This window comes from Grammomys surdaster, unplaced genomic scaffold (genome assembly GCF_004785775.1).
Source record: "Grammomys surdaster isolate TR1022 unplaced genomic scaffold, NIH_TR_1.0 150, whole genome shotgun sequence".
NCBI classification, from domain to species: Eukaryota; Metazoa; Chordata; class Mammalia; order Rodentia; family Muridae; genus Grammomys; species Grammomys surdaster.
Window position 1 is genome coordinate 10,913,601 of NW_021604608.1, and position 24,729 is coordinate 10,938,329.

Here is a 24,729-nt window from a genome sequence, read left to right on the forward strand (position 1 = left end):
TTTCAAAGTAAACCTAAGAAATTCTTTAAATTTCCGACATTTTGATGTTATATTTTATAACCATATATTCTTAGAATTTTTACGTGTAAAAGATTTAACTAACATACTTTCATTGGATTAGGTATGTTGTATTATGTGAAAACTTAAGTTTTTAACTAAATCAAGGCAAATGAATTGACACCACTGAGTTCCTGTTAATGAGTGGTGAGGCAAATCAAATTTACCTGTGACTTTGACAATTAGCAAGAGGTTATGTTGAATGGTCTTTGAATGTGTGGACTTGAGTTTCTCCATATAAAACATGTAATGTCCTCATTATGCAAACTTTGCTTACCCTTATGTGAATACCTTGACTTTCCAAACTTAAGGACCTGACTCATTTTTACATAGAAAGACCACTATATTCATGGTCATGATTCCTTCCCACTCCATACTTTCCCCAAAATAACTAGGATTTGGCATTTCTTTTGCTCACAGGATCCTTATAACATTATGAAATTTAATTCTCTGCTTTCTCTATGGTCAAGAGGTATGATATGGGAGTCAGTGTTCTGAATCTGACCATAGTTTAGTAGTTGACATGGAATGAAAGGGTTTGTGTTCTTATGACCAGCCCTAAAATAAATATATACTAAATATTTTATTGATTAATTTCATTAATAAAGAGATGGAGTTAAGAAACTTATTTTCTCCAAGATATGCTACTGGCTAACAAATTGGTAAGAGTTATGGTAGCATTTTCTAAACAAAAGCTAAAGATAAAAAATTTTAAATGATAGGCATTATTAGAGTTGAAAGATTGTGTTATGTAATATGTTTTAATTTGACAGCATTAATAGGTAGTCTATGTATCTCTGAAAAGGAAATAAATTTAGCTTATTAATTCCTAGTTTGGATAGAAGTTCTTATTCTTTCCAGAATCAGCAAATTAATATAGAGGTGATCTCTTCATTTAACAGAAAAAGAAAATCAAAAAATTTCTATCAATTTTACAGTTGCAAGAAAAATCAGGCATTTGTTTTATTATTTCTTTTCTTATTTTTGTTTACACTCCACTAATTTGTAATCTGATTTGGATTGGAACATTTCCATGTACATTTTTAGAATTTTTATTGTTGCTCTTCTTGTTTATCCATTTGATGTTCTTACAATCATGAAAATATGAGCAAACCCAAGTGCACCAAATGAGCTATTAAAAAAAAAGTACAAAGTTGGCAGGGGGAGATGTTAGAACAATATAAGAAAATCTAGAATGAAGGAATTAAGGGTATATATGACCAAGTTTTATATTTACATATGCAAAATTTTCAAGAAGAAAATTGTTAATTTTCAAATCAAAATATTATATAAAATTATTATGATATATTTATCATATATAATAATGAGTTCCATTATGACATTTCCACAAGTTCAAATATTTTATTTTGATCAAATTCACTCCTTTTTCTTTTTGAAATTTTAACAATTAATAAGCCAATATAGTTTGAGCATTTTATATGAGCCTTGTATTCTTAACTTCTCATGTCTTCTAATATATATAATTCGATAACTTAAAACATTGATACAATATTAAAGCCATTTAATTAAAAAACAGAAAATTATGCATTCAATAAAAAAGAAATGATATTTACTACATATATATTTATTTTGGGGTTGGACACAGGGTCTTTGATATAGTCCTCAATGGCCTGTTATTCACTTGCAGCCAAGGTTAACCACAAAACTACAGTACTCCTCCTGTCTAGTTCTGAGTGCTAGATTACAGGCCTGTATTACATGCCTGGCTAAATTGTTTATTTTTAAGTTCTTAATTTCCAAAGATGGCATTTAAAATCAGAAAATTCTGTGAGGTATATGGAAGAAAATTTGTCAAAGTATGCTATCTAATATTTCTTTCCAATCTTGGATGGTAACAAATTGAAAGTCTATACACTTTTTGGAACGTTTTAGATATTAACGTAGAACACATTTAGGTCTAGACACATGAAGTTTTATTGACTACTTAGCTGCTAAGTAGATTCATTTTTAAATGTAAATATCTGCAGAGTGCACTGTGAAATTACTAATTTTCATAGAAGATATTTCAAAATTTACATGCATAATTGCATATTTTTCATGCAAATAAATCTTAGTTTTATCCTGCTGGCAAAGTTATTTGTATATTTATCTGTGCATACTAAAAGTGTATGCAAACATTTGGATTTACATACATACATATTTATGGTGTTTATGTACCTGATATTTTTATATGTGTATTATAGGCATTTTACTCTTCATAGAGTAAATGTTGCTATGTTAAACGTGACCATTAATAAATCTAGGGAAGAAGGATTTGTCATTTGTCTAGAGCAACTGAATTTTATAAATATGACATCTATTGATAACACATGGAGTGATTTCTTTCAAATGACAACAAAGTGTCTTGTATGTTAAATGTAAGTATCTTTGATTGTACTTTAAATTATACATACATTTTGTGTGCTCTAGACATATTATTGAGGCACTTGTAGGTTTGAATAGCTCCTAAGCTAGGCAGGTCTGATGATGGGAATGAAAGATATAAAAAAGAATGACTGTGCCTACTTCATATGACCAGGCTTCCATGCACAATTTTCCTCTAACACATGCTTCCTGGGATGTAGACCGTGTAACAGCCATTTTGTGCTAGAGTCTTCTAAGTATTCAGGCTTGGTGTTGTCATAATACATATTTAGCTTTTAAGATTGATGGATTGCTTCAGTGAACAAGCTTATAAGGCACTTTTTTCTCATCTGAGTCAATGTTTTTCTCAATACCATGAAGTAAATTAAAATAAAGTGTTTAAATCTACTGCTTAAGATAAAGAAGACCAAATCTCATTCTAATAAATGTGAAATACAGCTTGTCATGTTCCCGTCACTCTGCAGAAATGCTACCACAAGGCTTTGCCAGTTAAGTCTAATATGTTGACATTTATTTTTGCTGCAATAAATGTTAGGATTATATTTTTGCATTAAATTCTGGCATTTTTAAAGATCACGATGACAAGTAATTTATTCCTCAAATCACTCTGGTTTGTTTTTACTTTTTGAATATGGATTTGGCCGTGTGTCTCCAAGGCACAGTACAAAGCATATTTCATATGTTGTGCAACCTATTAGTTTGATTTAAATCCACTTTTTCCATCTGGATTTATGCAAGCTTTCCTTGATGTTATTTGCTCTGAATTATTGCCCAGAAATAATCACACTGAATCCAATTTTACACTGGCTGTGTGGCCTACCAAGTCTGTCACTGTAAAGCTTTAAGGCTTTTATTGCTTGTTTCAATGAGGGCAATTTCTCTAGTATACTGCATTTAAATATGTAACATAGTGTTCTGACACTAATTTAAGAAAATTTCCTCTACCCTTTCTTAAGTATGGAATGAGTAAGATCACATATCCCAGAAATTAAGCCATTAAATAAGTAGAACAAACTGTCCATAAAAAAGATTTTTTCTGCCTTAAGACCATATATGGCAGCTTAAGTCGATGGGAATATGGTTTAAATCAAAGGCCCAAAGTCAAACTCCTTAGTAGCAAAAGCACTGATGAATTTCTTTTTGTATGATAGTGTTTTATACCTTTAGTAACTCAAGAGCTTTAAGAAAATATAAATTTTTTATTAATATTTCTGATCATTTCTTTTGATACCTTACTTTCTTAGGTGGAAAATAATGTTTTTCAGCATAGGTAACAAAGTTACTAAATTCAGTTAAGACATATATAGCTGAATCCAGTAACCACACACACACACACACACACACACACACAAACATACACTCATATTTTAAAATAAATGCAATTCACTTATTGAAGTATACTGACTATGGTTCTATTTATGCTAGCCTGTATCATCTGTAAACATTCATTTAAACAACTTTGCCCAAATACATCTTCCTGAATGATGCAGAAAACTTTCTATATTGTATATATTTTTTTAAAAATTAACAATTATAATTTTTGGCATTGTGTAAAAAGATATGGTTATTAACAAAGTCTTCTATTTTAATTGTCAATACTTAATAATATAAAATTATAGATATTATATTTATTTAGATGCAATACTTTTACATTAATTATTTAAATGCTTGGAACTCTTAATATAACACACATAAAATTATGTGTGTTATGATAAGATAACGTTAAGAATAAAACTAGTTATTACTATTCATTTAAATTTTAGAATGTCTAGTAAAATTATATTCTACATGAGCAAAACATAAACACTAATTACATTCTATCAAAGAAATGGAAAATGATAAAATTGCTCATTTATTAATGGACTCACATTGTGTGATAAAAAATAAATTTAAAGATGCAGTTTCAAATTGTGATGTGTCTTGGGAGACAGTACCTAGGTTGGAAAAATATTTGCTTTGAGAAAACAAAGAGCAGAATACAAGTCCCTACACTGAACCTGTCAACATGTATGGAATTCACATAAAACTACAACTAAAGAGGCAGGAGCACAGGTAATACATACTACAGCGCTTGGGAAAGAGTTTTCACACAAAATGGATGTGTGGGAAGGGTAAGCCAATCATTTTCATCTCCCCAGTAGAAAACTCCACAGCATGACAACAGATTATTTTACATCTGATGAATCTGATTTATAAAGGTCCTGGAACCACATCAAGTTCTGAAAGATGAATGAGAAGAGAGATAATTATGATCCTGAAGTCTCAGTCTTGGAATAGAAGATCTTTCTGAAGTTCGTGAAACCTGGGAAATTGTGAAACATTTGAACATTAGCAGTAACTCCAATTTGCAGAAAACTAAGCCTGCAGTTATGTTGAATGTCAAGCATGGGGCCAGTTTAATGTTTTCTTTCTCTTGTATTCTATATTTTCAGCAAGCCTGGAGCAACAGCAGAATCTGGATGTGTATACTACTTCAGTGGCATGGAATTGGAAATAGGTGGATCTGTCCTGTTCAATGGCCAGACTCTAAACACACTGTCAAGTTGTAGTTTGGCCAGAAACCATGTCTCAAAAAAACCCAAAAAGTTATACAGCAAATGCCTGTGGGTTTGGTCTCTGTCCTCTTCATGCATGCATGTATACATACACACACATACCACCCACCACACATATGTGAAATAACACAAATATAAACAGGCACATGAACATCATATATATATTTAAAAAATGTTTGGTCTTTGCATACATGCATGGACACCATGCTGCCCAACACACTCATGTGAAATCATGCTCATAAACTGACACTTAAACTTATGCATATAAATAGAAACATATCTGTACAAAGTAAATTACAAAAAATTACTACAAAGTAAATTAATAAATTGTAACAAATTAAAACTCTTAATTATTAGAATCAAAGGCCGCTGAAAGAATAATACTTCACCTAGAGTCCCTTAGATAACTGCTTTTTAAGATATTTTTCTCTACCAATTCTTTTGGATTTACACAATTTTAATATAAATTATCATTAGTATTTATTAATAGTCATATGTACCTCATGAGTCATTGATATACTGGTGACATTTAGTGAACTGGCCACAATATAACAATGGTTTGTGTGCTCAAACTAAAACTAAACTATTACAATTTTATATGATAGATATAAAAAGGACTGCAAACTAAAATGTCCTAACTGCTGCCTAATTTTACACTTCTCAAATGTATTGAGATAAATATCATTTAACATTTCCCACCACTGTAATTTATTATTTAAACGCACTTTATGTCTTTCCTTGGTGGGTGGGTCAGGGCGTGAATCAAGCTGTAATCAGAAGTCTAAAGTGTAAGGATTAAACATGCATTGGATGGTTTAGTATATGGTAGTTCAAAGTAAGTCTGGGTAAATTAGTGAGAGTCTTGTTAAACTAATCTAAAATGAGGGTCTTGGATATGTCAGTGGAAGAGTGCTTGCCTAACAGCATGTGTGAGACCCTTTGTATAATTCCTGATAATGTTAATAATAATAATAACAATAATAATAATAACAATAATATCAATAATCATAATAAATTTAGTGTTTTATTCTAGTGAAATTTCATTTTAAACTGTAATTTCTTTATTATCAGTGTTTAATTTTTCATTACGTTCTTTATTCATTTTACATCCAGATCACAGTCCCTCCCTATCTTCCTAGTATCCTCTTCAAATAGCCCCACCTGCTTTCCTCTGAGAATGGGCATGGGGTTTCCCTAGGTACCAACCCTCACTGGCACATTAAATATCTGAAGAATTAGTCACATCTTCTTCCACTGAGGCCAGACAAGGCAGTCCACTTAGGGGAACAGATTCCACAGACAGGCAACAGAGTCAGGGGCAACCTGGACTCCAGTTGTTGGGAGATCTGCATGAAGACAAAATGCACTTTTGCTATATTTGTGCAGATGGACTAGGGAACTAAGTTCAACCCACACATGCTCTTTGGTTGGTTGTTCAATCTCTGGGAGCTCCCAAGGGTCAAGGTTAGTTATTGATGTTCAACTTCTTCTGAAAACCATATCCTTTCCAGGTCTCTCAATCCTCTCAAATCTCCCACAAGATTTTCAGAACTTGGTCTATGGTGTGGCTATGGGTCTTTGTAACTGTTTCATTCTGCTGATGGGTGAAACATCTCAGAGGGCAGTTATGCTAGATTCCTGTCTGCAAACATAACAGAATATCACTAATAGTGTCAGAGATGGGTACTTGCCCATTAGATGGGTTTCAAGTTGAACTAGTCAACGTTGGTCATTCCCTCAGTCTTTGTTCCATCTTTGTCCCTGCATTTCTTGTAGTAGAACACATTTTGGGTAAAAAGTTTTGTGGGTGGGTTGGTGTCCTCATCCCTCCATTGGGAATTTTGCCTGACTACAGCAGGTGGTCATTTCAGGATCCATATCCCCCACTGTTAGGAGTTTCAAGTAACAAAACCCTCATAGACTCCCAAGAGCCTGCTGTATCCCAGGTCTTTGGCAAGTCCTAGAAATGCTCTCTCCTTCTACTTACCATTGATTTCCTTTCATGCTTCTGGCCATCTCACCTCAAGTCTCACTACACCTGATCCCTCCCCTCATATCCCTCTTGATTATCTCTTCTGCCAAGTTCCGTCCCTCCATCTACCTCCAATGACTCTTAAATTTTCCCTCTGAATGATATTCAACCATCATCCCTTAGGGCCTCCTTGTTATTTAACTTAGTTAGGTCTGTGGGCTGTAGCATGGGTATCCTGTACTTTATGATTAATATCCACTTATAAGTGACTAGAAATCAGTCCTTTTGGGTCTGAGTTACCACATACAGAATGATATTTTCTAGCTTCATCCATTTTTCATTTCATGATGTCTTTGTTTTTAATAACTGAATAGTATTCCATTGTATGAATGAACCACATTTTCTGTATTCATTCTTTAATTGAGGGACATCTGGGTTGTTTCCAGTTACTGGATATTATGAGTAATATACTACATTATAGTATATTTCCTTGTGGTATGGTAGAACATTGATTGTTTGGTTATCTGCCTGGAAATGGTATAGTTACATCTTGAGGCTCAGCTACTCCCAGTTTTGTGAGAAATTGCCAAATTGATTTCCAAAGTGGTTGCACAAGTGTGCACTCCCACCAGCATTGGAGGAGTGTTCCCATTGCTCTATATCTTGGGCAGAATGTCTTGTTACTTGAGTTCTAATCTTAGCCATTCTAATGGATGTAAGGTAGAATCTCAGAGTTGTTTTGACTTACATTTCCCTGATGTCTAAGGACACTGAACATTTCTTTAGGTCTTTCTCTGGCATTCAATATTTCTCTGTTTAGCTCTGTATTCTGTTTTTTCAGTGGGTTATTGGCTTGTTGGTAACTAACTTCTTGAGTTATTTATATATTATGGATATTAGTCTTCTATCAGATGTATGATTAGTGAAGATCTTTCTACAATCTACAGCCTGAAATTTTCTCTGTTGACTGGGTCCATTGCCTTATTGAAGATTTTCTGTTTTGAGTTCCCATTTGTTAAATGTTGATCTTGGTAGCTGAGATATTGATGTTCTGTTAAGGAAGTTGTTTCCTGTATCAATGAGTTCAAACCTATCCCCTACCTTTCTTCTATAAGATTTGGTGTATTGATGTTGAAGTTTTTGATCAGTTTGGCATTAAATTTGTATATGATGATAATGACGAGCTGTGAAATGTGAATGGAAACTTCTTTTAGCTACAAAGAAAATTTAAAGCTGTGGCAACATAAGCTACAAATACTAGAATATTTTTGTTTCATTTATCATTTTGAAATTAAGCTATAAAGTTTGTAGATGTGCTTTTAGACTGGTTATGTTATGAACTGTCTTTTGATTTATATGTGGAAGAGGCTAAAATAATACAAATGTAAAAAAAGAAAATGAACAATCAATCAAAACAACAAACAAAAAAACAATGTCCAATTCGTATTGTCTATATTCTCATTAGAGTATGATCAAACTCCTGGTTGTCACCCCCTTCAAAGAACAGTGAGACCATCACTTGTGGAGAGCTACATTTCAACCTATTTAGTACAATTTTTAAGAGTTCTCTTCAGTATATTTCTGTCTATTCTGTTATTTTGGAGAAAGGAAGTGGTCGTCAAGGAGCCTTCTATGTCAATCCCAACATGAATCTGCGGTCAGAAAATACCATAACAGAAGTAGCTCCCTTGACCTTTACAGTCAGCAGGACCATGGATCATAGATTTACACAAGATTTCTGGCAACAGTAGGGACTTGACACTTCAGTGTGGTCTCAGGTTTCATTATGGAACACAGATATCAACACATTCTTCTACATACAGCCCTAGGTGGCAGCATAGATCAAGGATATCATCATGAATCAGCTGGTAGTACAGGCCACTCAGATCAACATAGTCCCCCGTAGAAGTACAGCCAGCCTAAGAATATCAACATAGATTCGTACATCAGTTCAGACCAAAAATATCCTTTGAACTTCTGTGATAAATGTGGTCAGAGATATCAACACATAGCTCCTAGCTGCTATAGGACTATGGACATTCATATGAAGCTATGTTTTAAGTTGGAAAATTGTATTATATGGTTTGCACACACAAGTCTTCATCCTAAATTGATCTAATATATACCACCAATATTTATGCTTCAGAAAAATTCTACACATTGGAAAAATCACATTGCTTTATGAAACTTACTCATCATCAATTTAGGGTATAAATGAAATTATTTGTCAATAGTGAGCCAGTTACAAATTATGAGTGTGAAACGATAATTTACAATAAATTATCCTGGTCTCTGTAAGCCTCAAAAGAACCCAACAAGTGATAATAATTTTACTTACTGCCTCCCTTCTATTCTATGAGAGTAAAAATGTGATGACAGCTCTCTAGGTTACAATGATTATCAAGACAGCAGACTGAATGTAGAAAATTTACAATTTCTTAGAGGCACAAGGGGCATGATATTTTGCATCCTTCTTCCTAATTAAGTGTGACTCTCCTAAGACTCTGTGATTGGTTTGCGTAAGGAAGACTTTACTGACCCTGTAATTGATATGTGACATCAAATGTATCAGCTACTTGATCTTTACACCTAACTGAAATGACACTTCTCATGTATGTAAATCACTCTTGTCTTCATGCTATCCTTAATTGACTCCTGATTCAATTTGGATGGTCTTATTTCAACCTTTGATTTTTATTTTAAATCATACTTTTCCATCTCCCCTACCAAGCCTATTTTGCTTGGTTAATAGTATGGAAATTGAGAACAGAGTGAAAAAGAGGGACAAAAGACTAAGAACATATAAATATATTTCTGAGACACAAACAATGCAGTGAGAAATGAGGTCAATTAAACACATTTTTTGTACTGAAAATAGATTTTTTTCCTTCATACATGACATCCAGACTGCAGTTTTACCCCCTTCCACTACTCCCTGCAACACCCCAACACCTCTGATCTCTACAAGATCAACTACACCCCTTCCATCAGAAAATAACAGGCCTCTTTAAGACAACAACCAGACATAACACAACAAAATACAGTAAGATAAGGCAAAAGTCCTCACACTGAAGCTGGAGAAGGAAATATAACAGGGAAAAAAACTGATTCCTAAAAGCAGGCAATGATTCAGATAAACACCCAAAAATACAAGTAGGAATTCTACAAAAACCCCAAGCTAAGAGCCATTACATATACAGAGAGGACCTGTGTACATGAAGCTCTGGCTTTAAGTTGAAAAATTGCATTATATGGTTTCCACACACAAGTCTTCATCCTAAATTGATCTAGTGTACACCGTCAATACTTACACTTCAGAAAAATTCTATACATTGGAAAAATCACATTGCTCTATTAAACCTACCCATCATCAGTTTAGGGTGAAACGGATGCAGATTCATACAGGTCACATACATGCCATGTCACTCTACTGAGTTGATTAGTGGGACATGTTCTTCTGGTGTTCTCTATCCTTTCTGATTCAAACTATATTTCTACCTCCTCATCCACAAGATTCCCTGAGATTCAAGGGGAAGGACCCAATGGAGACCTTCAATTTAATCTTTCTTTGCAAACTATCTGGCTGAAGGTTTCTGCATTTGCTCCCATCTGCTGCCAAAGACCTCTATGTTGATGACTGTACAAGGTAACTTGATCTATGAATATTCCAGAATATCAATATAAACCATTTCAAAGATTTTTTTCTTATTTGTTTGTTTGTTTGTTTTTAGACTAACAGTGTTTGATTTCATTCTACGTCTTTGGGCTATTCAGTCTCAGGTTGCTGGCTATCCAAGCAGTGCTGGAAACATTGGTTGCCCCTCATAGAATGTACCTCAAGTCAAAACTGACATTGGTTCATCACTCCTATAAGTTCTGTAACACATTTGCCCTAGCACCATTTTCAGACAAGACAAATGTAAGGCAATGGTTTTGTAGTTTGGTTAGTATCCATGTTTCTCTTTCTGCAACCTGTAGAGTACTGTCCCACACCAAAGTATTTAGAACTTAGGGGTAAGTCTCCATACAGCCATCAACGTGAGTTTTACATGTTCAATAAATTGTGTTAATGTCTTCTATAATGGGGCTACTCTTCCCTGGGAACTCCATTCTTTCCCCTTAGAATATTCATCCTTTCATAAAATCTTTGGATTGAAAAATTGTAGCTGCAATAATGACTCTCTTCTGTTAATGAGTAAATACATAACATATTTAACTTCATGGGTTTGGGTTACCTTACTTGGCATGATTTGTTTTTATTTTTACCAATTTACCTATAAAAATCGGATGTCATTTCTTAATACCTGAGTAATATTTCATTGCTGTAAATGTGCCACATTTATTTTCTTAACCCATTGTTGAGTGTTTTCTAGGCTTTTTCCAGATATCACTTATTCTGGATGTTATATATTATATATTATATCATACATCATATATCATGTCATATGCCATATATTATACATCATATGTTTTACATTGTATATTATATATTGTGTATTATATATTATATGCAATATATATGTATTATATTATATATTGTGGCTATTATTATAAAGCCACAATAAACATGCTAAAAGAAGTGTCCTTATGGGAGAATGATGTCTTTTATGGATATATGCCCAATAATGATATAGCTACATCATTTGCCACATGAAATGTCAGTTGTGTTATTGGTCTTAGGTGGACAAGTAGGTGGTCTTTTTTGACAAGTAAAAGGTAGAATCTCAAAATCATTTTGATTTTTGTTTCTCTGATGGCTAAGGATGCGGAACATTTTTTAAGTGTTTCCCAACCACTTGAGACTTGTCTGTTTATATTTATATATCATTTTAAAACTGTATTTTTTGGTTTGTTGATATCTGGTTTACTGAGTTCCTTATATATTTTGGATATTATTTCTCAATTTGCTATGGAGTTGATAAAAGTATATTTGCCATTTGGTAGCCTTCCATGTTGTCTATTAACAATGCCTTTTGCCTTACTGAAGCTTTCCGTCTCATGAGGTTCCATTTATTACTTCCTGTTTTATTGGGATTCTGCTTAGTTGTCTAAAGTGCCAATGCATTCAAGGCTATTCTCCATGTTCTCTCAATCAGATTCAGTATTTCTGGTTTTATAATGATGTCCTACATATACTTGGACTTGAGTTTTGTGTAAAATGTTAAATATGAATCTTTTTGTAGAGCAGGTTATTTGATCACACTGTGAACCCCAAGACATTTCCTGATAAAAAAAACTGTTTTTAATTATGGTGTGAACCAGTCCTGAACAAACAACTTTAGTCTGTCTGTTTGAAATACAGATGTGCATTTGGTACCTATCTTTAATCCCAAGCAATGAATGTAAAGTTAGTTTGTAGAAGAAAGCACTTATTGAAACTGATATCTAACTGTTTTACAGACAACATGGCAAATCAGAGAAAAATTTTTCAGAATATAATGTGCCCAGCTCTCATGAGAACAAAGGAAAGGAAAGAAGATTAAGAGAGAACAGTGCAGAGAGAAAGAGAGAAGCCACACTTACCAATACAATTAGATGAAAGACACTAGATTATAGAAAAAGTGCTTAATTAGATCAACCTACATACTTTAAAGATGTTTTAACATAAGATATAGCTGTCTCCTGAGATGCTCTGCCCGAACCTGACAAATGCAGAAATGGATCCTTGCAACCCACCATTAGATTGAGTGCAGGGTCCCCTATGGAAGAGCTGGAGAAGGGACTGATGAAGCTGACAGTGTTTACAGCCCAATGGGGCAGGCAGCAGTGTCAACTGACCAGACCCCCCAGTGCTCCCTAGTACTGGACCACCAACCAAAGAGTACAAATGGAGAACCCATGGCTCTGGCCGCATATATGACAGAGAACGGGCTTGATGCACATAAGTGGGAGGAGCTGCCCGTGGGCCTGAGGGGGGTTCAATGACGCAGTGTAGGGAAATGCCAGGACAGGAAGTCTGGAGTGGGTGAGTAGATAGTGGAGAGGCAGGAGTGGGGGTGGGGGGTTGGAGGATGGGATAGGGCATTCCTGAGGATAGACCTAGAAAGGCAATAACATTTGAAATGTAAATAAAGAAAATACCCAATAAAATAAAAGGAGAAGAAGGAGGAGGAGGAGGAGGAGGAGGAGGAGGAGGAGGAGGAGGAGAAAAGGGACTATGAAAGAGACTATGTTATGGGGAAGAGGTTTTGCCTTTGAAAGACTTAGGGTTCCATCAAAACTGATAAAGGTTCTATCTGAATAAGAAAAGCTTCCACATGAAGGGCACAACTTGTTGTGATCTGACATAACTGTGGCTATTTTGTATATACCCTTTATGTTACTCATAAGAGGAAATCAAGTTCATACACTTTTAAAGGAATTATCACTATAACTGACACTAAAGAATGCTACTAATAGGTCAAAAGTTTTTGGTTGAATTACTTAAGCTCTGTTATCTCAATGCTCAGAAAATCCCGTCTACCAGCCTTTAACTTCACTTAAGACCAATCAGTTTAAAGGTAAATTTATGAGCTAGTTAATACTTTGTTTAGCTAGCCTAAAAGTAGTACTTCTTCTATCTTTACTTTCTGAACTCATAAGCCTAGTTTTTCCTATAAAAAGGTTGCATATAAGAACAGATGCCCCCCCCAACCTCAGTTTGGCTCCTGAGTTCTTTCTGCAGCCCTCATCAATCAGCCTGAATCATGTTCTAAAACTTTCATCATGTCTGAGACCAGTGTCTAAATTGTCAATAGGTGGCTACTCCTGGACCCCAACAGAATCAAGGAAGGAAGAGACACAGAAAGACAGCAATGCAGATGACAGAAAATGTTGATCCCCCTGCATGGAGCCAGTTCAACAAACCAGCTGGAAAAGGACATATCATTCATCAGAGTGGAAGACAAAAACTCTTGATATTGAAATGGAGTGTTGATGAAATAGATGGTCCCAGGTGAACTAGCATGCATACTCATTTACCGTATTACCTAGAGATCAAATATATACCACTACATCAAGCTGCTCATTCTTGCTATGAGAGAACTGCTAGGAGGAAATATGACCTCTAGCTTAAAACACACCTTATTAAAATGGTGAAATTGAAGAGTTATTTATAAAAGAAGGAATCACACCAATAATTCAGAGAGGAGATATGCAAAAATCGTATAAATTAGAGTGTTTATCTTGGAAATTGTGCAAATATCAAGAAATAAAGCATTTATATATTACTTATGTTTTTTTCCAGAGGGTATCCTAAGAATTTTATGAGAATTCTTTTATATATTGGCTTTACATGATGGTTAAAGCAGCTCTATAAGATAAATGACTCTTTTCCCTTTTCCTCTGATTCAGAACATTAGAAATACAAATGAGCGGATTAAAGTCAATGTGCTCAAAATCCTAGAGTGAGGAAGGGTTGGGAGTGAATGAATCCAGGAATCTTTGATTCAGTTACTTCTTGGACATGTTGAGTTGAACAGCAAGATCACAGGACAGAGCCTCTATCAACCTACTTCTGAATGTAATAGGAATGGAATATTTGTTTTCCCCAATATTCTTGGCCCAAACATGAACACAAGAAAAATCTTATAAGAAAAGCAGTTTACTAAAATATTTTATGGCTTTAAACCTCTCTGTTTCCTGAACTGTACAATAGTTAGTAATAGTTAGCAAAATTATGAAACACCAGCTGAGGGTAAAAGCAGATTTAAGGTAACAGTGAAACTCTAAAGAATCACCCGGTGTTTGTATGTGTCTGTTTGTGTGTGCGTGCACACACATATGTGAGTACATGCTTTGGTATGTGGATGGTTGTTGGTATATTTGTCTGTGCACAGGTAGGATAACAGTTGATGCTAGAAATAGTCTTCAATCTCTTTCCACTGTAGATTCTTAAATGGTATCCCTCTGAACTTAGTGTTCACAATTTTGGCTAGATTGGTTGTTCATCCTGCACAACAGATCCTGTTCTTTCTAACACCACTGATTTCAGCAATAGACTCATAAGTGAGTGCTACTTTCCTTGTCTTTATGAGATGTTGGATTTTTTAAAAAAAGAATCTTACATTAACAGAGCAAATCTTATGCACCGAGCCATTGCTAAGTGTGTAGCACATATTTTTGAGAAATCTGGTCAATGTAATGGTTAGAAAAAGGAGTCAGGAGAATGAAATATTTATGATGAATGAGAGTAAAAATGAAGTTACCAGATATTCTTAAAACCAGGAGTGCATGAAATATCTGATCATTAACAATGCATAAAACTACAAAAAATAGCATAAAACTTCTATTTCTCTCAACTATTCATTGAAATGATGGGGCTCTTTTCAATTCTGGATACAGTTAACTTACAAAAGACAGAACTTTCCAGGGTACACACAGATATATTCTTCAAAGACAGTTAAATAGCTACACAATTAACTAGGAATGAATTTTTCAGATATTCTGTTAAGATTATAAATATATGGGGAATTGGGTAACAAATATTCATTAAGCTTTATACATGTTTAATATTTAAAGTTTAGGTTTGATTACTATATTTGACTTCATTTAATCCCCTTTTAAATGCTAAATTATTTAGGAGGAATTAGTTACTGAAATTGTGTACACCTAAAAACTCCAAGGAAATGTTGAGATCAATGCTTTTCAATTCTTTTTGACTTGTGGCAAATATACCATATTTTCTATAGTTCTTGGAAGAAATTACTTAAAATTTCATTGCCTTTGTTGGGTTACTTTTGTTGGAGAGACATGAAATGTTTAGTCACCTTAAATTTGAGTACCAACAGAACAAAAAGAAAAGATGAATAGGAAGAGGAGGAGGAGGAGGAGGAGGAGGATGAGGAGGAGGAGGAGGAATAATTTCTTCTAAGTACAATTTGGAGAACTAATGGTTTTATTGGAGTTTCTTTCATGGTTATATGTTATCCAAAGTAACTTCATAGTAAGAAAATATCACCCCCAAATAAAGGATAAATTTTGGAAGCTACACTGCTGAAATCTGACCCTCAGTTAGCCATTCTTCTCTTATAAATCCTACGACAAATCCCCAAGACCATATAGTTGATGTATAGGAGTGAATTTTAGCCAGAATCACTGATGAAGAATCTATGAGCTTCCCAACCCAGTCTCCTCTGTTTTATTGTTTTCACTGGAAATGTTAAGAGCTTTACCGTAACTATTGATCCAAGTTATCATGGATTTGTTTACCTCATTGTCATCACTATGAGGATAATACTTTCAACAAATCAACAGGACAATTTGCAAATTGGAGGTCAGTAGTATATTAGGTATACAGGGGACAGCTTCTGTTTTATATTGATTTTGAGAATAATTTATGGATAGAACAATAGATATTACCTCGGTCTTGGTCAACATTGTAAACAATATGAAAGTTCATTAAAAATATCTATGAGTCTGGTAGAGAAAAGGCTTACCAGGTAAAATATTTCCAGCCTAGTCATAAAGACCTGAGTTTAGAGGCCAGAAATCACTAAAATCCAGGTCATGTAGCACACATTTGTAATTCTAGTCCTCTTGCAGTTAGATAAGAGACAGAGAAATCAAGAATTCCTGGAAGTTCTTTGTCCATATAGATTGGTATCTGAGGTAAATAACTGCATCAAACAAAAATGAAGCTTAAGAAAAACTTTAGACTTCCGGTTTGGGACCGAGCCTAGAGCAGGTCGCAGGCAGCAGCTCCGTACCCAACCGCAGAAAACCAAGAAAAACAGGGACTCCCAGGAGCTTGAACTCACGCAGCATCCCAGGTAAGTTAAAAACAGCACTCACCCCAAACAGGGAGCAACAGGGACCCACTGGGACCCAGGAATTCGCTCCTGGCCCGGGGCGGGCTCCATCCGGTCTGGGCCCCAGCACTCGCGGATCCCGGGAGGCAGCTCTGCACCCAATCTCGCAGACTCCAGAGGAAGCGGGGCTCGCAGGACCTCTGTGCCAAGCAGGGTCTTGGGCTAGGAGGTGGCAGTGCTTGCCCCCGAACAGGGAGTGGCTAGGACCCACTGGGACCCAGGAGTTCACTCCAGGGCCGGAGCGTGGGTTCCTTCCGGTCTGTGCCGGAGCAGATCCCGAGAGTCAGCTCTGCACCCAATCTCACAGAACCTAGAGGGAGCGGGGCTCTCCGTGGCTCAACCTAGCTCAAGCAGTTTCTTAGGCTAGGAGGTGGCAGTGCTCGCCCCCAATCAGGGAGCAACTGGGACCCACTGGGACCCACTGGGACTCATTGGGATCCAGGAATCCGCTCCTGACCCGGAGCCCCGGCCCCTTCCTGTTTCCACCTGAGCACCGAGCACATCTTGGGCCTCATCTCTAACTCAAGCAGCAAAACCCATCCCAATCAGTTCTGACACAACCTAGATAATAGGAAAGACAGGCCCCAGTCAGAGACAGCACTGATAGCACAAAGGTGACCCAGATGGCGAAAGGCAAGCGCAAGAACACAAGCACCAGCAACCCAAGGTACATGCCAGTATCAGAACCTAGTTCTCCCACATTAGAAAGTCCTGAACTCCCCATATCACCAGGAAAACAAGAACCAGATCTAAAATCATTTCTAATGATGATGCTAGAGAACTACAAGAAGGAAGTAAATAACACTATCAAAAAACTTGAGGAGAACACAGGAAAACAGGATGAAGTCCTTAAAGAAACACAAAAATCCTTTAAAGAATTACAAGAAAACACAAACAAACAGATGAAGGAATTGAACAAAACCATCCAGGACATAAAAATGGAAGTGGAAACAATAAAGAAATCACAAAGGGAGACTATCCTGGAGATAGAAAACCTAAAAAAGAAATCAGGAGTCATAGACACAAGCATCACCAACAGAATACAAGAGATAGAAGAAAGAATCTCAGGTGCAGAAGATACCTTAGAAAATATTGACACAACTATCAAAGAAAATGCAAAATGCAAAAAGTTGCTATCTCAAAATATCCAGGAAATCCAGGACGCAATGAGAAGACCAAACCTAAGGATAATAGGTATAGATGAGAGTGAAGATTCCCAACTTAAAGGGCCAGTAAATATCTTCAACAAAATTATTGAGGAAAACTTCCCTAACCTAAGGAATGAGATGCCCATAATCACACAAGAAGCCTACAGAACGCCAAACAGACTAGATCAAAAAAGAAATACCTCCCATCACATAATAATCAAGACTCAAAATGTACAAAACAAAGACAGAATTTTAAAAGCAGTAAGGGAAAAAGGCCAAATAACATATAAAGGCAAACCTATCAGAATTACACCTGACTTCTCACCAGATACTATAAAAGCCAGAAGATCCTGGACAAATATCATACAAACCCTAAGAGAACATAAATGCCAGCCCAAGCTACTTTGCCCAGCAAAACTCTCAATTACCATAGACGGAGAAACTAAGATATTCCATGACAAAACTGAATTTACACAGTATCTTCCCACAAATCCAGCTTTACAAAGGATAATAGCAGGAAAGCTCCAATACAAGGAGGGCAATCATACCCCAGAAAGAGCAAGAAAATAATCCTTTTCCATCAAACCCAAAAGAAGATAACCACACAAACGATGTCTCCACTATTAGCAAAAATGACAGGAAGCAAGAACACCCTCTCCTTAATATCTCTTAACATCAATGAACTCAATTCCCCAATAAAAAGGCATAGGCTAACGGACTGGATACGCAAACAGGACCCAGCTTTTTGCTGCTTACAGGAAACCCACCTCAGTGACAAAGACAGACACTACCTTAGAGTAAAAGGTTGGAAAACAATTTTTCAAGCAAATGGCACTAAGAAACAAGCGGGAGTAGCCATTCTAATATCGAATAAAATCAACTTTCAACTTAAAACTATCAAAAACGATAAGGAAGGGCATTTCATACTTGTCAAAGGAAAAGTCAACCAACATGAACTCTCAATTCTGAATATCTATGCGCCAAATACAAGAGCATCGAATTTCATAAAAGAAACCTTACTAAAGCTCAAAACACACATTGCAGCTCACATAATAATAGTGGGAGACTTCAACACCCCACTCTCAGCAATGGATAAATCATGGAAACAGAAACTAAATAGAGATACAGTAAAACTAACAGAAGTTATGAACCAAATGGACTTAACAGATATCTATAGAACATTTCACCCTAAAGCAAAAGAATATACCTTTTTCTCAGCACCTCATGGTACCTTCTCCAAAATAGACCATATAATTGGGCACAAGACAGGCCTCAACAGATATAAGAAAATTGAAATAATTCCCTGCATCCTATCAGATCTCCATGGTCTAAGGCTGGTCTTCAAAAATGACAAAGAGAATGGAAAGCCCACATTTACATGGAAACTGAACAACACCCTACTCCTTGATAATCAGGTAAGGGAAGAAATAAAGAAAGAAATTAAAAACTTTTTAGAATTTAATGAAAATGATGACACATCATACCAAAATTTATGGGATACAATGAAAGCAGTGCTAAGAGGAAAATTCATAGCTCTAAGTGCCTACAAAAAGAAACTGGAGGGAGCATACACTAACAGCTTGACAGAGCACCTGAAAGACCTAGAACAAAAAGAAGCTAATACACCCAAGAGGAGTAGAAGGCAGGAAATAATTAAACTCAGGGCTGAAATCAACCAAATTGAAACAAAAAGAACTATCCAAAGAATCAATAAAACCAGGAGCTGGTTCTTTGAGAAAATCAACAAGATAGATAAACCCTTAGCTAGACTAATCAGAGGGCAGAGAGACAGCATCCAAATTAATAAAATCAGAACTCAAAAGGGGGACATAACAACAGAAACTGAGGAAATTAAAAAAATCATCAGATCCTACTACAAAAGCCTATATTCAACAAAATTGGAAAATTTGGATGAAATGGACAATTTCCTAGACAAATACCAGTTGCCAATGTTAAATCAGGACCAGATAAACCATCTAAACAGTCCCATAACCCCAAAAGAAATAGAAGCAGTCATTAAAAGTCTCCCTACAAAGAAAAGCCCGGGACCAGACGGTTTTGTGCAGAATTCTATCAGACCTTCAAGGAAGACCTAATCCCAATTCTTTTCAAACTATTCCACAAAATAGAAACAGAAGGTACACTACCCAACTAATTCTTTGAAGCCACAATTACACTCATACCTAAGCCACACAAAGACCCAACAAAGAAAGAGAACTTCAGGCCAATCTCCCTTATGAACATTGATGCAAAATTACTCAATAAAATTCTAGCGAACCGAATTCAAGAACACATCAAAACAATTATCCATCACGATCAAGTTGGCTTCATCCCAGGAATGCAGGGTTGGTTCAATATTCGGAAATCCATCAATGTAATCCATTATATAAACAAACTCAAAGAAAAAAACCACATGATCATCTCACTAGATGCTGAGAAAGCATTTGACAAAATTCAACACCCCTTCATGATAAAAGTCTTGGAAAGGTCAGGAATTCAAGGCCCATACCTAAACATAGTAAAAGCAATTTACAGCAAACCAGTAGCCAGCATTAAACTAAATGGAGAGAAACTTGAAGCAATCCCACTAAAATCAGGGACTAGGCAAGGCTGCCCACTCTCCCCCTACTTATTTAATATAGTATTGGAAGTCCTAGCCAGAGCAATTAGGCAACACAAGGAGGTCAAAGGGATACAAATTGGAAAGGAAGAAGTCAAAATCTCACTATTTGCAGATGATATGATAGTATACTTAAGTGACCCCAAAACTTCCACCAGAGAACTCCTAAACCTGATAAACAACTTTAGCAAAGTGGCTGGATATAAAATTAACTCAAGCAAATCAGTAGCCTTCCTCTACTCAAAAGATAAACTGGCTGAGAAAGAAATTATGGAAATGACACCCTTCAAAATAGTCACAGATAATATAAAATACCTTGGTGTGAACCTAACCAAGCAAGTAAAAGACCTGTATGACAAGAACTTCATTCCCCTGAAGAAAGAAATCGAAGCTGATCTCAGAAGATGGAAAGATCTCCCATGCTCATGGATTGGAAGGATTAATATAGTAAAAATGACTATTTTGCCAAAAGCCATCTACAGATTTAATGCAATCCCCATCAAAATTCCCACTCAATTCTTCTCAGAGATAGAAAGAGCAATCTTAAAATTTATTTGGAATAACAAAAAACCCAGGATTGCGAAAACTACTCTCAGCAATAAAAGAACTTCTGGAGGAATCACCATCCCCGACTTCAAGCTGTACTACAAAGCAATAGTGATAAAAACTGCATGGTATTGGAACAGAGACAGGCAGGAGGATCAGTGGAATAGAATAGAAGATCCAGAAATGAACCCCCATACCTATGGTAACTTAATCTTTGACAAAGGGGCTAAAACCATCGAATGGAAAAAAGATAGCATTTTCAACAAATGGTGCTGGTCCAACTTGTGGTCAGCATGTAGAAAAATGAAAATTGATCCATACTTATCTCCTTGTACAAAGCTCAATTCCAAGTGGATTAAGGACCTCCACCTAAAACCAGCCACACTGAAACTAATAGAAGAGAAACTGGGAAAAAGCCTGGAATACATAGGCACAGGGAAAAAGTTCCTGAACAGAACGCCAATGGCCTGTGCTCTAAGACCAAAAATTGACAAATGGGACCTCATAAAGCTGCAAAGCTTCTGTAAAGCAAAGGACACAGTCAATAGGACAGAGCGGCAACCAACAGATTGGGAAAAGATCTTCACCAACCCTACATCTGATAAAGGGCTAATATCCAAGGTATACAAAGAACTGAAGAAATTAGACTCTAGACAATCAAAGAACCCTATTAAAAAATGGAGCACAGAGCTGAACAAAGAATTCTCAACTGAGGAAGCTCGAATGGTTGAGAAGCACCTAAAGAAGTGTTCAGCATCCCTAGTCATCAGGGAAATGCAAATGAAAACAACACTGAGATTCCACCTCACACCAGTCAGAATGGCTAAGATCAAAAACACAGGTGACAGTACATGTTGGCGAGGATGTGGAGAAAGAGGAACACTCCTCCACTGTTGGTGGGATTGTAAACTGGTACAACCACTATGGAAGGCAGTCTGGCGGTATCTCAGAAAATTGAACATAGCGTTACCTAGGGACCCAGCTATACCACTCCTGGGCATATACCCAAAAGAAGTTTCAACATACAACAGGGACACATGCTCCACCATGTTCATAGCAGCCTTATTTATAATAGCCAGAAGTTGGAAAGAACCCAGATGCCCTTCAACAGAAGAATGGATGCAGAAAATGTGGTACATTTATACAATGGAGTACTACTCAGCTATTAAAAACAATCAGTTCACAAAATTCCTAGGCAAATGGATGGAGCTGGAAAATATCATCTTGAGTGAGATGACCCAATCTCAAAGGAACATACATGGTATGCACTCACTGATAAGTGGATATTAGCCCAAAAGCTCACAATTTCTAAGAATCTTCATATAGACCACATAAAACTCACATAGAAGAAGGAAGACCAAAGTATGAATTTGTTGGTCCTTTTTAGAAGGAGCATCAAAAGTTTCAACCAGAACTCCCAAAGTCTAAACCACCAACCAGAGAGCACAAAGGGAGGGACTCACGCACCTGTATAGGGAATTGAGGGTGACCTTGTTAGACTCCAGTGAAAGTGGAGGGCCAAGGTCCCCAAAAGTTTGGATCCCCTACTGTGTTGGAATTCGAGAGCAGGGAGATGGGACTGGGAGGATGTTTGGAGCACACCATCACAAAAATTAGGAGGAAGGGGTAGGGGATAAGGGATTTGGGGGGAGAATGAGAAAGGAGACAACATTGAAAGGTAAATACGTATAATACCCAATAAAAACCCCACACAGATAAAGGATTTAAAAAAAAAGGAGAGTCTATTTATTTTAAATTAATTTCAAAAGTTTCTAGGAGATGCAAATTGGCTAAGATACTATTTTAAGCTCTCCACAAAAGTATTTAAATCTCTGTTCAATATTCTCAAGAGAGTGGTAAACCCTAACTTCCTCAACAGTTAATTGACAAAAGAGAGGTAATCTCACAAAAAGTAGAAAAAGCTATTTCTAATCGATATATCATATAGTCTGATTAATTTTCAGTGGAGCTATAAAAGTCCTTTGACAAAAGATTATTAATATAGATTTATATATCCTTAAATAAGGCCTTCATGACTCTCTGAGTGTGGAAGGAGCAACTGTTGGCGCTTCTGTCCTGATTTTACAAAAACTCTGAAAAATTGGCTTTAAAAACAAAAGAGGGGGAACGGTACCCCCTCAGAAGGAGTCCCCCTGAAATACTCTCCATCATGCCTTGTTCACTTTTCTCTCTCTAAAGCTGAAAGCTCATGGCAAATCTCTTGCTGACCATGTTGGTGACCTCGGGCACCACCAAGACCAACAAAACTTTGCCACAGATATGGGGAAGGACCCTCATACCCATAAAGGGAATGCCCCAGTCCCAGTTCCCTTATGGAGCTGAGGACTGATATGCCTGTCCAATACCACAGAAGGCACAGCTAACCGGATACCACAAATATTAATGAAAAAAATAGATACCCTCACAAAGCCAGGCCCAATCATAAATACGATGAATAACAATTTACATCCAGGGAAGAGAAATCTCCCTGAGAATCCCCTTCTTTTTTCTTTCCAGGTAAAATTGAATCACCCGTGATGCCTGCTATTAGAAGTTCTAACCCAGATGGACCAGAAGCCAGGAGCCTCGCCCTTACCCTCACCCCCTACCTTTTCCCACCTGCACAAGGTCCCCTGAAGCTGGGCAACTGCAAGATCCTGCTTGGCAACTGCAGATAGACTCAAAGCAATGTACCATATCATCTGAAGAATAGCAGGGAGACCATAACTCAAGCAGTGTACCATATCTTCTGAAGAATAGCAGGTTGCAGTCCTCCTCGCCCCCACGAATAACCAGGACCCACCGGTCGGGTCAAGTGGCACCCAGACGTGGGGCTCAAGGCACGGACCCATCCGGACGGACCCTCATTGAGAGGATGTGCGCACGACATCAAGATTGAGCAAGACAGAGATCATCGCCCGTGACCTGTCGTCCACGGAACCAGGTTGATGCTGCCATCAAGAAGGCAGTTGAAGTTCATTACCATCAGCTGAAAATTGCAGAGAATCCAGAAGTGACTCCGCAGGAGACTGACACAGCTGTCAGCTCCCCTGCCTCCCCCTACGGTCTACCCCTAGACTTCCATGCCCTCCAGAAGGGTTCCTGGTATGCCTGGCTTTGCCCTCATTTCTCTCGCTAGAGAGCTTGGCCTCTTGATCACCACAACAAAAATTGGCTTTTTCCTAAACCAAGGCCACCCTTGATATGGCCGCTAACATTGGGGAGCCTTCCTTTATGACAATATTACACCCCAAACTGACAAATGGTTGGTAACTTGAACATTTACAAGAGACTAGGATGGCTGTGAGTTAGCCCAATGACGGGATTATTGTAGGTCCACTTCCCAGGGGCCCACCCAATGCAGCCGAAAAGGAGTGCGTGGTGCTGGGAGTGGGTGCAGCCTACATGGCCTAAGACAGGGCCCTCACCCTCCTTTCACCCACATCAGAGTCCCTTGACGTTGCCCATCGTCGACAGCCTAAAGCCTTCGACCATCGATGTGACTCGTCTCACATCAGTGTTTTGGGGTTGTGAACTTGTCTAAGACCCCCCATAATTAGACATCCAAATTCAAAACTCACATAGTTGGGATTGAACATAAGACGCCTTCTCTAACTAAACAGAGAAGGGGGAGATGCCAGAAGCCAGGACCCTCGCC